The sequence below is a fragment of the Schistocerca gregaria genome, chromosome 2, assembly GCF_023897955.1.
Source record: "Schistocerca gregaria isolate iqSchGreg1 chromosome 2, iqSchGreg1.2, whole genome shotgun sequence".
NCBI lineage: Eukaryota > Metazoa > Arthropoda > Insecta > Orthoptera > Acrididae > Schistocerca > Schistocerca gregaria.
In genome coordinates, this window is record NC_064921.1 from 117,846,915 (window position 1) to 117,858,772 (window position 11,858).

At 42.0% G+C, this 11,858-nt stretch overlaps 3 non-coding genes across 3 annotated transcripts; all 3 read right to left on the minus strand.

Annotated features, from left to right (window-relative positions):
* Nucleotides 1-3,863: 3,863 nt before the first annotated feature.
* Nucleotides 3,864-3,938, minus strand: Trnas-cga (transfer RNA serine (anticodon CGA)). Its single transcript has one exon. It is a non-coding gene; the product is annotated as a tRNA-Ser (tRNA).
* Nucleotides 3,939-4,164: 226 nt separating this feature from the next.
* Trnas-cga (transfer RNA serine (anticodon CGA)) lies at nucleotides 4,165-4,239 on the minus strand. The gene has a single exon. It is a non-coding gene; the product is annotated as a tRNA-Ser (tRNA).
* A 226-nt stretch (nucleotides 4,240-4,465) lies between these two features.
* Nucleotides 4,466-4,540, minus strand: Trnas-cga (transfer RNA serine (anticodon CGA)). The gene has a single exon. It is a non-coding gene; the product is annotated as a tRNA-Ser (tRNA).
* Between the last annotated feature and the right edge of the window lie 7,318 nt (nucleotides 4,541-11,858).

Below are 11,858 nucleotides of genomic sequence, written 5' to 3' on the forward strand. Positions count from 1 at the left end.
GAAAAAAATAAGTTGCCACTTGCAGTTGGAATCCCAGTTCTGGTTTACGGACAGTACTCTGTGGCACTGGCATCTTGCTTAACCTGCATCGATCGCGAATTTCCCGGCCGGTGCGAAGACCCAGGGGACTGTAAAAAAGCACCGGTGACTCCTGTCATACGAGCGGCGAAGAACGGACCCTCGTACAGAATAATATGTTTAAAATCGGTTTGCTGCAAGATTTTTGACATATTCTGAGTTAGAACGTAATATGTTTCCTTGAGAAGGAAAAGCTTCTGGCCAGAAATAATACTGAATTTAGAAAGCATCACTCTTGCGAGACTCAACTTGTCCTTTTCTCACATGATATCCTAAAAACCATGGATGGAGGGCAACCAGGCGTATTCCTCGATTCTCGAAAATATTTGACTCGATTCCCCGCTGTAGACTGTTGACGGAGGCCCGAGCATACGGATTACGTCCCGAGATATGTGAGTGGCTCGAAGATTTTTTAAGTAGTAATACAGATTATGTTGTCGTCAACGACAAAGATAGGTCCCTTATCATTTAGCTACAAAATAGCAGGTCAGCAACTGGAAGAAGTTAATTCCATAAATTATCTGGGAGTACTCATTAAGAGTGATTTAAAATGGAACGATCATATAAAGTTGATCGTCGGTAAAGCAGATGCCAGACTGAGATTCATTGGAAGAATCCTAAGGAAATGCAATCCGACAACAAAGGAAGTAGGTTACAGTACGCTTGTTCGCCCAATGCTTGAATACTGCTCAGCAGTGTGGGATCCGCACCAGGTAGGGTTGATAGAAGAGATAGAGAAGATCCAACGGAGAGCAGCGCGCTTCGTTACAGGATCATTTAGTAATTGCGAAAGCGTTACGGAGATGATAGATAAACTCCAGTGGAAGACTCTGCAGGAGAGACGCTCAGTAGCTCGGTACGGGCTTTTGTTAAAGTTTCGAGAACATACCTTCACCGAAGAGTCAAGCAGTATATTGCTCCCTCCTACGTATATCTCGCGAAGAGACCATGAGGATAAAATTAGAGAGATTAGAGCCCACACAGAAGCATACCGACAATCCTTCTTTCCACGTACAATACGAGACTGGAATAGAAGGGAGAACCGATAGAGGTACTCAGGGTACCCTCCGCCACACACCGTCAGGTGGCTTGCGGAGTATGGATGTAGATGTAGATGTAGACGAGATGCAAGGCTGTCGTCAGGAGTGCTGCGGGAAAGTGCGGTGGACCGATATTGTTCTCTATATATGTAAATGATATGGTGGACAGGATGGACAGCAATTTACGTCTGTCTCCTGATGAAGCTGTGGCGTACGCGAAGGTGTCGTCGTGGAGCGACTGTAGGAGTATACAAGAAGACTTACACAGAAATTCTTGTTGGTGTGATGAGTGACAGCATGCTCTAAATGTAGAAAAATATAAGTTAATGTGGATTAGTAGACAAAATAAGATTGTAACTTTCGAGCACAGTATTATTAGTGTGCTGTTTGACACAGACACAATAATAAAATATCTAAGGGTAATGAAAAGCGATACTTAATGGAAAGATCGCATCAGTCTCGTAGTGAGAAAAGCGAATGTTATCTTCTTTACCCTGGGAGAATTTTGAGGAAGCGTAGCTCTTCTATTCCAACGGCTTTGCCGCAGCGGTAACACCGGTTCCCGTCAGATCACGTCTGTTAAGCGCTGTCGGGCTGGGCTAGTATTTGGATGGGTGACCATCCGGTCTGCCGAGCGCTGTTGGCAAGCGGGGTGCACACAGCCCTTGTGAGGCAAATTGAAGAGTTACTTGATTGACAAGTGGCAGCTCCGGCCTCGGAAACTGACATACGGTCGGAAGAGTGATGTGCTGTCCACACGCCCGTCCATATCCACATCCGGTGACGCCTGTGGTCTGAGGATGACACGGCGGCCAGTCGGTACTGCATGGGTCCGCCTGGACGGAGTTTGCGTTTCGTTTTACGTAGCTCTTCTATATAAAAGAGACGGCGTGTAGAATGCAAGTACGACCCGTTCTTGAGTTCTGTTAGAATGTTTGGGATCCCCTCTATGTTGGATTGAAGGAGGACATCGCAGTAACTCAAAGAAGTGCTGCTAGATTTGTTACCTTAAGTCCGATCAGCACGCAAGTACTACCATAATGCTTCGTGAACTCAAATGTGAATCCTTGGAAGGAAGACGAAGCTCTATTTCGGAAATTTAGTGGCTCGGTATCTGGGGTCGACTACAGATCCTTTCTGTCGCCACCAAGCAACATTTAAAGTGAGGCTGACAGGTAAGAAAAGGAAAATTAACTACCATAAGGAGACTTGTACGTAGTCATTTTTCCCTCATTCCATTTGCGATTAGAGAGATGACTAGTAGCGGTACGTGGTACCATACGCCATGCACCATACAGTTGCTTGCAAAGTATGTGGGTAGACGTAGATACAGATACAGAAATATCATAGCAAGATGGCGACGTCAACCGGCTCCAATCCCGAAATTTCATGTAATAGATAAGGACTTCAAATACATCTTCACTACCTTTGTCAATATTTCATAGTGATGTATGTAGTGGCTTATAACCTCACAGTTGCCATGACCTCAGAAACGGCTCGTTTACGGATCTTTATTAACTGGAATGTCATTGATTTTGCCGTCGTATATTTTCATCTGTATCATTTTCCGTAGTTAATTATTGTATACCGTATACGTTTATGTACATGTAGAAGTACATCGCCAGTGACATCTGTTTTCTACTTGAAGAAGAGGGTAATTGTGAACATCGCTAACGTTAGGTTCGAAAATAAGCGCAAAAAGTGTAACTGTAGATAGAATTCCAGGAATGCACGTAACACGCCGTGCCGTTAGGCGATCGTGAGGGCGAAAGCTCCGGTGTTAAGCAGAGTTGTCCATTAAAGCCTCACTGCCAAGGAGATGATGCTACCACGAGATTACGGGAGCTACTGAGACACTTCATTAAGGCACTAAGTCTCAACTGGTGCTTCTGGTTTCCGAGAGCGCAAGAAGTAACAACAGAGATTAACTGGACTTTGCGGCTGGAGTAAACCCGGAAAACAATAGAGAAATTACTCCGAGCCTCTGTCCCTGTTCTGGCGCCCGCCTCGCCATCTTCGCTCCCGCTCCTTCTTTCACACTGCGCCCCGTCTTACTCCTTTCTCTCGGCGCTGAGGGAAGACAGCAAAGATTTCAGCTGCGCCTCGGGGGGCGCTTGTTGGACAAAACTGGAGGAAATTATTTTATAAGTGAATTCCGGCCTCCCTTTCTGCCGCGCGGAGATATAATAAATTTAATTTTATCCCCGGTGGCGGTGCCGTTATCGAGGTCTACTTGTTATTAATATCTAGCGGTGCGGCGAGGAAAATAGGAGCTGGGGTGGTTTCTTCCAGCAGGAGTACAGTCTTTCGCTTACATCGTAGTACACAGTTGTGTCGTAGAGGGTGGTTGCGGATCACTTGTGCGTGGCTCGACGGCAAAAAAGGGAGGCTTCAAGGGATCGCCTAGTCGGCAGGGGTAAAAGGGTTTAAAGCTGATATCGATAGCGGATGCTTGGGATTAGCTAGCGCAGGCGGCCTGCACCTCCCGACGCTTATTCACTTACGGCGGGAAAATTGCACAGTAGGGGGCGAATAACGTTAGACGGGGATGGTGGCCACCTGAGGTATCCCCAGTGGGATAAGTGCTGTTCCTGCGCAAAGTAGCTAGTCGGTTCAATAATGTCTCCAGTCGTTCTAGAGTACATATCGCTGCCATTGTTATAATTTTAATAGTTCCCAGAATGAGATTTTCACTCTGCAGCGGAGTGTGCGCTGATACGAAACTTCCTGGCAGATTAAAACTGTGTGCCCGGCCGAGACTCGAACTCGGGACCTTTGCCTTTCGCGGGCAAGTGCTCTACCAACTGAGCTACCGAAGCACGACTCACGCCCGGTACTCACAGCTTTACTTCTGCCAGTATCTCGTCTCCTACCTTCCAAACTTTACAGAAGCTCTCCTGCGAAACTTGCAGAACTAGCACTCCTGAAAGAAAGGATATAGCGGAGACATGGCTTAGCCACAGCCTGGGGGATGTTTCCAGAATGAGATTTTCACTCTGCAGCGGAGTGTGCGCTGATACGAAACTTCCAGGCAGATTAAAACTGTGTGCCCGGCCGAGACTCGAACTCGGGACCTTTGCCTTTCGCGGGCAAGTGCTCTACCAACTGAGCTACCGAAGCACGACTCACGCCCGGTACTCACAGCTTTACTTCTGCCAGTATCTCGTCTCCTACCTTCCAAACTTTACAGAAGCTCTCCTGCGAAACTTGCAGAACTAGCACTCCTGAAAGAAAGGATATAGCGGAGACATGGCTTAGCCACAGCCTGGGGGATGTTTCCAGAATGAGATTTTCACTCTGCAGCGGAGTGTGCGCTGATACGAAACTTCCTGGCAGATTAAAACTGTGTGCCCGGCCGAGACTCGAACTCGGGACCTTTGCCTTTCGCGGGCAAGTGCTCTACCAACTGAGCTACCGAAGCACGACTCACGCCCGGTACTCACAGCTTTACTTCTGCCAGTTCCCGAGTTCGAGTCTCGGCCGGGCACACAGTTTTAATCTACCAGGAAGTTTTATTTTAATAGTTTCTTGAAATATGTGTAAAATGGTGCAAAATGTTCAAAATAATTATAAAAATAAGTACGAGAAAGACAGGTAACATACAATATGTACAAGAAAAGGGGGACAACGGAAATGGAAGACGAAGAACGAAGTGCTTGGATTGAAAAGAATTGAACATAGAGATGAGGTCTTTTATCCGTAGTGTTCAATCGGTACATCAAAGCAGTGATGACGGAAGCAAAAGAAAGCTTCAGGTCTGGTATGAAAACTCAGGGTGAAAAGATATGAAGGATGAGCAAGGTTTATATTGCAAGCAGACCAGCACAGCTAAGGGACTTACCTCGCTAAGAGCAGTCTGCTACAATCAATGTTACCCCATAACTTAAACAACTAATCTCAAAAAATATACATTAAGAGCACAACTTTATACGGAAGTGATTGTTTGAAAATCAGAAAAGAAGAGAATCTAAACGTTTGTGAGGGTGAAAACTGAGTGTACTGATGAAATGAGATTCTCCGCAGCATCAGCGGAGGAAAAAAGTATGGATATAATTGACAAGAAGAAGAGAGTTATGTCAAGACATTACTGAATGACTTCAGCGATACCAAAGGAACTACTATTAGGAAAAGAGAGGTTCTTGCCACTCAAGCACTGCAGTAGTTGTTCATTGCAAATTCTTGATCCACCCTCCTTCTTTCTTTAGGGATGTACTGTAGCAGTCGTTTTCGCATAGATTTATAGTCAATTTTTTCTATATGTTCTTTTCATTCTTTTAAAGTATTTCTGAATATTTTTATTTAGGTTGTAAATTTCTATCTCACCTTGACTGCTTGGAGTCTAATATATGTTCCAGAGTTTACAGTCAAATTTTCTCTTCCACATAATCCACAGAGAAATTACATAATTTTGTAAGATTTTCCCCTTAGCGTTCTGTTCATTATTCCACACATCGTACTGCATTCCTAGACATTTATTTCAGTTTCAACTTCGCCGAGATATGAAGAAAAATCTGAAAATGCTAACTTTTTCAACAGTTTTGTGCTCTAATATGAATTTACACCTTAAAGATTGTGAGGGTTGGAATGCCAATACCAAGTAAATGAGCACTGAGATGGAGAGATCGGCACAGGGGAAGGAGATTTGGCGGGTCGCATCAAATAAGTCAAAAGACTACTGACCTAAGGAAGGCCCCGTCTTTATATACATGTATACTCTACAGTTGACGATAAGGTGTATTAAGAAGAAAGGTCACTATGTCTCGCTACGCATGCTAATCGTCCCTCACCTAATTGTCGTCACCTCAGCTTGAGACATACATTACTCACAACACAGCCATCCTTGAACACCGTATCTCTAAACTGATTGACGTGTAACCGTTTCAGCATCGCATCTCTGTATTTTCCAGATGTCTACTGTTATTCCTTATAAAGGAGTACTCTATGATTAGTCTCATTAATGTCTTACAGGAGGTTTCATTTACAGATTCACTGGATTATCTCTCAACAAACCTAACTCACTACTGATCTTACATTGCTTCATAGTATCCATTCTAGATATTCAACCAAATTCTGTCAGAGAAGGTGCACGAAATTAGATTTGTTGGAAAATATCACTGGATTAGGAAGTATGCTTAGGAATATCGTCCTAACATTCTGCATGACTGATTTAGAGGAATCTGTGATGTACTAGAGCTATGGGTATCCACACTATGATTTTAAACATACACATTCCGAATAGGACTTGGAAGAGCAGTTGAACGGAATGGACAGTGTCTTGAAGGGAGGATATAAGTTGAACATCAACAATAGTAAAACGAGGATAATGGAATGTAGTCGAATTAAGTCGGGTGATGCTGAGGGAATTAGATTTGGAAATGAGTCACTTAAAGTAGTAAAGGAGGTTTGCTATTTGGGGAGTAAAATAACTGATGATGGTCGAAGTAGAGAGGATATAAAATGTAGACTGGCAATGGCAAGGAAAGCGTTTCTGAAGAAGAGAAATTTGTTAACATCGAGTATAGATTTAAGTGTCAGGAAGCCGTTTCTGAAAGTATTTGTATGGAGTGTAGCCATGTATGAAAGTGAAACATGGACGATAAATAGTTTGGACAAGAAGAGAATAGAAGCGTTAGAAATGTGGTGCTACAGAAGAATGTTCAAGATAAGGTGGGTAGATCACATAACTAATGAGGAAGTATTGAGTAGGATTGGGGAGAAGAGAAGTTTGTGACACAACTTGACTAGAAGAAGGGATCGGTGTGTAGGACATGTTGTGAGGCATCAAGTTTAGTATTGGAGGGCAGCGTGGAGGGTAAAAATCGTAGAGGGAGACCAAGGGATGAATACACTTAGCAGATTCAGAAGGATGTAGGTTGCACTAGGTACTCGGTGATGAAGCAGCTTGCACAGGATAGATTAGAATGGAGAGCTGCATCAGGCCAGTCTCAGGACTGAGGACCACAACAACAACAACAACAACAACAACATTCCGAATGCAGTTTAACCATTCTGCTTGCTTCCCGTCAGCATGTCCGAATGTTGGTAATCGTTCAAGCTACGCATAGTCATCTGGATGGCCACCTGCGTTGTAAACAAGAAAAATTCAGTTTTCTGGGTGCATCATATATTGTAATTAACTACCAAAAGTTAGTTTCCATTTGGAACGCGAGAAATTCTAAAGGAATGTCGAGTTGCCAGAAGCAGATGCATCCGACAATCTTTCTCACATCTGAATTGTCAGGGTGAAAGAAATTTTTGATTCGAGGCCCATAGCTGGATACAGCTATAACATGTCAATGCAAACAACACAACGTACATTCTGAAATGAGTGAGTAATCTAGATCAATTCTGTAAATGGTAAGAATGGTCGGCTGCCGCTATAAGTATCTCGTATCCTACGGAATGACCGGCACATGAAATTCATTTTAGTTTCGTTCAGTATACAGTGTGATTTAGCTAGTCCTGCCGATTTCGTTTTATGCAACGTGCACTATGCCTCTATCAGGAACGGTATCCACATCGGCAACAGACACACAATCGATATAAGTTTCTTCTCAGAGCTTTCGGTGACTGTTAGCTAACGGAATCAGCCTGTAAAAAACCAAAGTGAGAATTGCCCAATGAGCTATACAGTACTTTTGAACCAAGATATGCCTAACTCTACCAAACTTAGTCAAGTATCTCCAATCTTTCTTAGTGTACTTGGACGTGTAGTCATACAGGTTTCGGGAGTGACTGGAGAATTTTTTCCTTTTATAGTACTTAATCTTTCGTAAATGGTTCAGAAACATTACCTTATAGTACTTCACCATCGTAAACAATGCAATTAAGAGGAGCGGTAATAGCTTCAGTATAGAACTCAATGGAAAGATTAATACACAGGGAGCTTCAGGTTTGTTTTATGCAATCCCATATGACACAAAAATTTTGTTGGCCATTTAGCTCTGCATATGTGAAGTGCGTCAGAATTTTGCTGAATAACTCGTAAAGTATATGATGACATGTTAGACTTGTGTAATTATTGTTTACGAAACTATTTCAGCACATTAACGATACGAGTAATATAGTATTCCTTGGATTGGGTTATATACCAGGTAGGTGTTACTTCTGTGCTTCCCATTTTGATATCTCCTGTTAATTTCTTAGTTTCCGAAGGTGAGGCACTCTGCAAAGGGCAACATTTCTGAAAAATGTGCAACTCTGAGAGGAATCCTATATCGATTACGTGCCTGGTGCCTGTCGCCTGTCTGGATACAGTTTTTGATGCAGACGTAGTGCGGGTTGCATAAAACGGCATAGAGAGAGGCAGCTGAATCACCCTGCATAGCGCGAAGACAGGCATGTACAGTATGATTAAGAAGAAACTTAAAATAGATACTCCGTCAGAGACTTTAAGCATCATTGTATACCGACATGTAAAGCAAAATTACCATACAGTATATTATTCTATAGTTTTCATTCATGGCTAGTATACGTTTGATGAATTTCTGTACATGCTGCAAGTTCAAATTAAATAATTTTACTCGTATTTTCTGTGAAAAGGGCCTGTGATATTGAAGGATTGTGGATGCATGATAAAAAGCGTAATCCTACTGCAGAATATGATAGATTTGTCACAGGTATTCAAAAGCCACTCTTGGCACAGAACAGAAATTCCGATATCCCCATAGCAAATTTTCTTAATATATTCTCTGTTATGAATAATTCTTAAAGCATTGCAGCAAGCAGAAATGCAACAGAAAAGTACCAAACTGTGATGCAGATGGCTGATAGACAACGCCTCTTAATTGGTTCGTAACTGTTGCAGACTAAATCTATATGATCCTGCTCACTGTAATTAAGCCTTGGTCTTCCACTGAGGATTTCATTTCGTGCACTTTCCACCCTAACAATATTGTCGATTCCTTGGTGCCTTATGTTTTTCCCCTCAATCGAGTTCTTCTTATAGTCAAGCTATATAGTAACACTCTTTTTTTCCCAGTTCGATTCAGTGCCTCCCCGTTAGTTACCTAACAATACAGCCAGAATGTAACATTTGTATAGCACAACATTGCGAGCGCTTCTTTTCTGTTTGTATCTTTACTACTTATACGCTCCATACACTTTCAGGAAACAACTGCTAAAACCTCAATTTGTATTCAATGTTAGCAAATTTCTCTTTTTTAAAAATGATTTACCACTCCCAATTTAAATCCTCTCAATTTCGATTGTCGGCGTTTATCTTGCTGCCTAAATAAACTCTTCTATAAATTATATGTCTCAATTCACAATGTAATTACCTCAGCATCACCTGACTTGACTTTTCTGCACTCTATCACTCAAGTTTTACCTTTACAGAACCAGTCCTAAGAATTTTCAAGACGTTACTGATTAATTGAGCCACTCTTCCTTTTAACTTCTCACCCAGAATTAGAGTGTCAGCCACAAACCTCAAAGTTTTTATTTTTTCTCTCTGAATTTTACTTTCGTTTTCAAATTTCTCTTGGTCCTCCTTTACTGATTACTCAATATTCAGAGTGAATAACGTGAGCGATGGGGTACAGTCCTGAGTCCTTCCCAACTAGTGCGTCCCTTTCATGACCTTCGAGTCTTATTACTGCAGTCTGGTTTGAAAAAAAGTTCTAGATAAGCTTTCGCTACCTGTAGTTCGTAACAGGTTCCTTCAGTATTTTGAAGACTAACCCAATTAATATTATAAAAAGATTTCTCTAAATCTTCAAATTGTAAATTTAGGCTGGTCTTTCTTCAGCCAAAGGTGTCTAGGGTAAGTATTGCTTCATGTGTTCCTACATTTCTCCGGAACAGATCTGGTTTCCTCCGAGGTCAGCTTTCACCACTCATTCAATTCCTCTATAGGATTAACCAATAGCATTTCACAAAAGCCATCTAAATCATAATCTATATGGCTGGACTGGAATTTGAACCCCTACTCCCAATAAGAATCGTACACCGTAACCACATTCCAGTTTGCTCTTGAAAAGGCTATAGAGCGAGAAACGGCTTGTGGAGGATCATCTTTGTAATACATAGTTAGAGATTACAGCACGTAAAGGAAAGTGAAACCTGCCAAGAAGTCCCTAGTAAGTCACAGTTTGGGTTTAAGATGAGCTGTTCAACAGAGAACGTCATTTACATGTTCACTCATTAAATTTGACCAGCATTAAATAACAAAATAGCCCCGGTTGGTATTTTCTGTCACGTATTTAAGCCGTTTGACTGGGTGAATCACTATATATTCCTAGATAAACTGGCATTTTCTGCGATGGTATAGAAAATCAATGGATAATGTCGCATCTGACCAAAAGACCGCAAAAAATGGTACTTAATAATTGAGCCAGTGTAAGCAGGAAAGAAGCTCCTGATAGGGAGGAATTTACTTGTTTTAACGTATATAAAAGACGTGCCGTTTAACATACAACAAGCAGAATTATTACCTCTTGCACGTGACGCTGGTACCGTAATATTTCCAAACATACATAACGTAAGTGAAGAAATAGTAAATAATGTTTTTAAAAGTATTAGTAAGTGATTTTCTGGAAATGGCCTCAATTTAAATTTCAAATACACTCAACACATTCAGATCGGCACGTCATAATGTACTACACCAATGAGAATATTAGTCCACTAGGGTAGAAACTTCAAGATATGGGGTGTCGACAGACACCAGAATTTAAACACATTTTTGAACACTTAGTGCAGCTCAGTTCAATCACGTTTACTCCTCGAATTATTACAAATCGTGGAGAGAGGCTAATCAGCAAGTTAACATATTCCGCGCAATTTCATTCAGTAATGTTGCATGGAATAATGCTCTAAGGTAGGTCATTTTTCAGAAAGAACGTTTCATTGCTCAAAAATGTTGTAAGAATGATATACAGAGTGTTACAAAAAGGTAGTGCCAAACTTCCAGGAAACATTCCTCACACAAAAACAAAGAAAAGATGTTATGTGGACATGTGTCCGGAAACGCTTAATTTCTTTGTTAGAGCTCATTTTAGTTTCGTCAGTATGTACTGTACTTACTCATTTCACCGCCAGTTGGCCCATTTGAAGGAAGGTAATGTTGACTTCGGTGCTTGTGTTGACATGCGACTCATTGCTCTACAGTACTAGCATCAAGCACAACTTGATTGGGCCCCATGTTCTTCCGCCTACGCTCAATGGAGCACGTTATCATGATTTCATACGGGATACTCTACCTGTGCTGCTAGAACATGTGCCTTTACAAGTACGACACAACATGTGGTTCATGCACGATGGAACGCCTGCACATTTCAGTCGAAGTGTTCGTACGCATATCAACAACAGATTCGGTGACCGATGGATAGGTAGAGGTGGACCAATTCCATGGCCTCCACGCTCTCCTGACTTCAACCCTCTTGACTTTCATTTATGGGGGCATTTGAAAGCTCTTGTCTACGCAACCCCGGTACCAAATATATTGACTCTTCGTGCTCGTATTGTGGACGGCTGTGATACAATACGCCATTCTCCAGTGCTGCATCAGCGCATCAGGGATTCCATGCGACGGAGGGTTGATGCATGTATCCTCGCTAACGGAGGACATTTTGAACATTTCCTGTAACAAAGTGTTTGAAGTCACGCTGGTACGTTCTGTTGCTGTGTGTTTCCATTCCATGATTAATGTGATTTGAAGAGAAGTAATAAAATGAGTTCTACCATGGAAAGTAAACATTTCTGGACACATGTCCACATAACATATTTTCTTTCTTTGTGGGC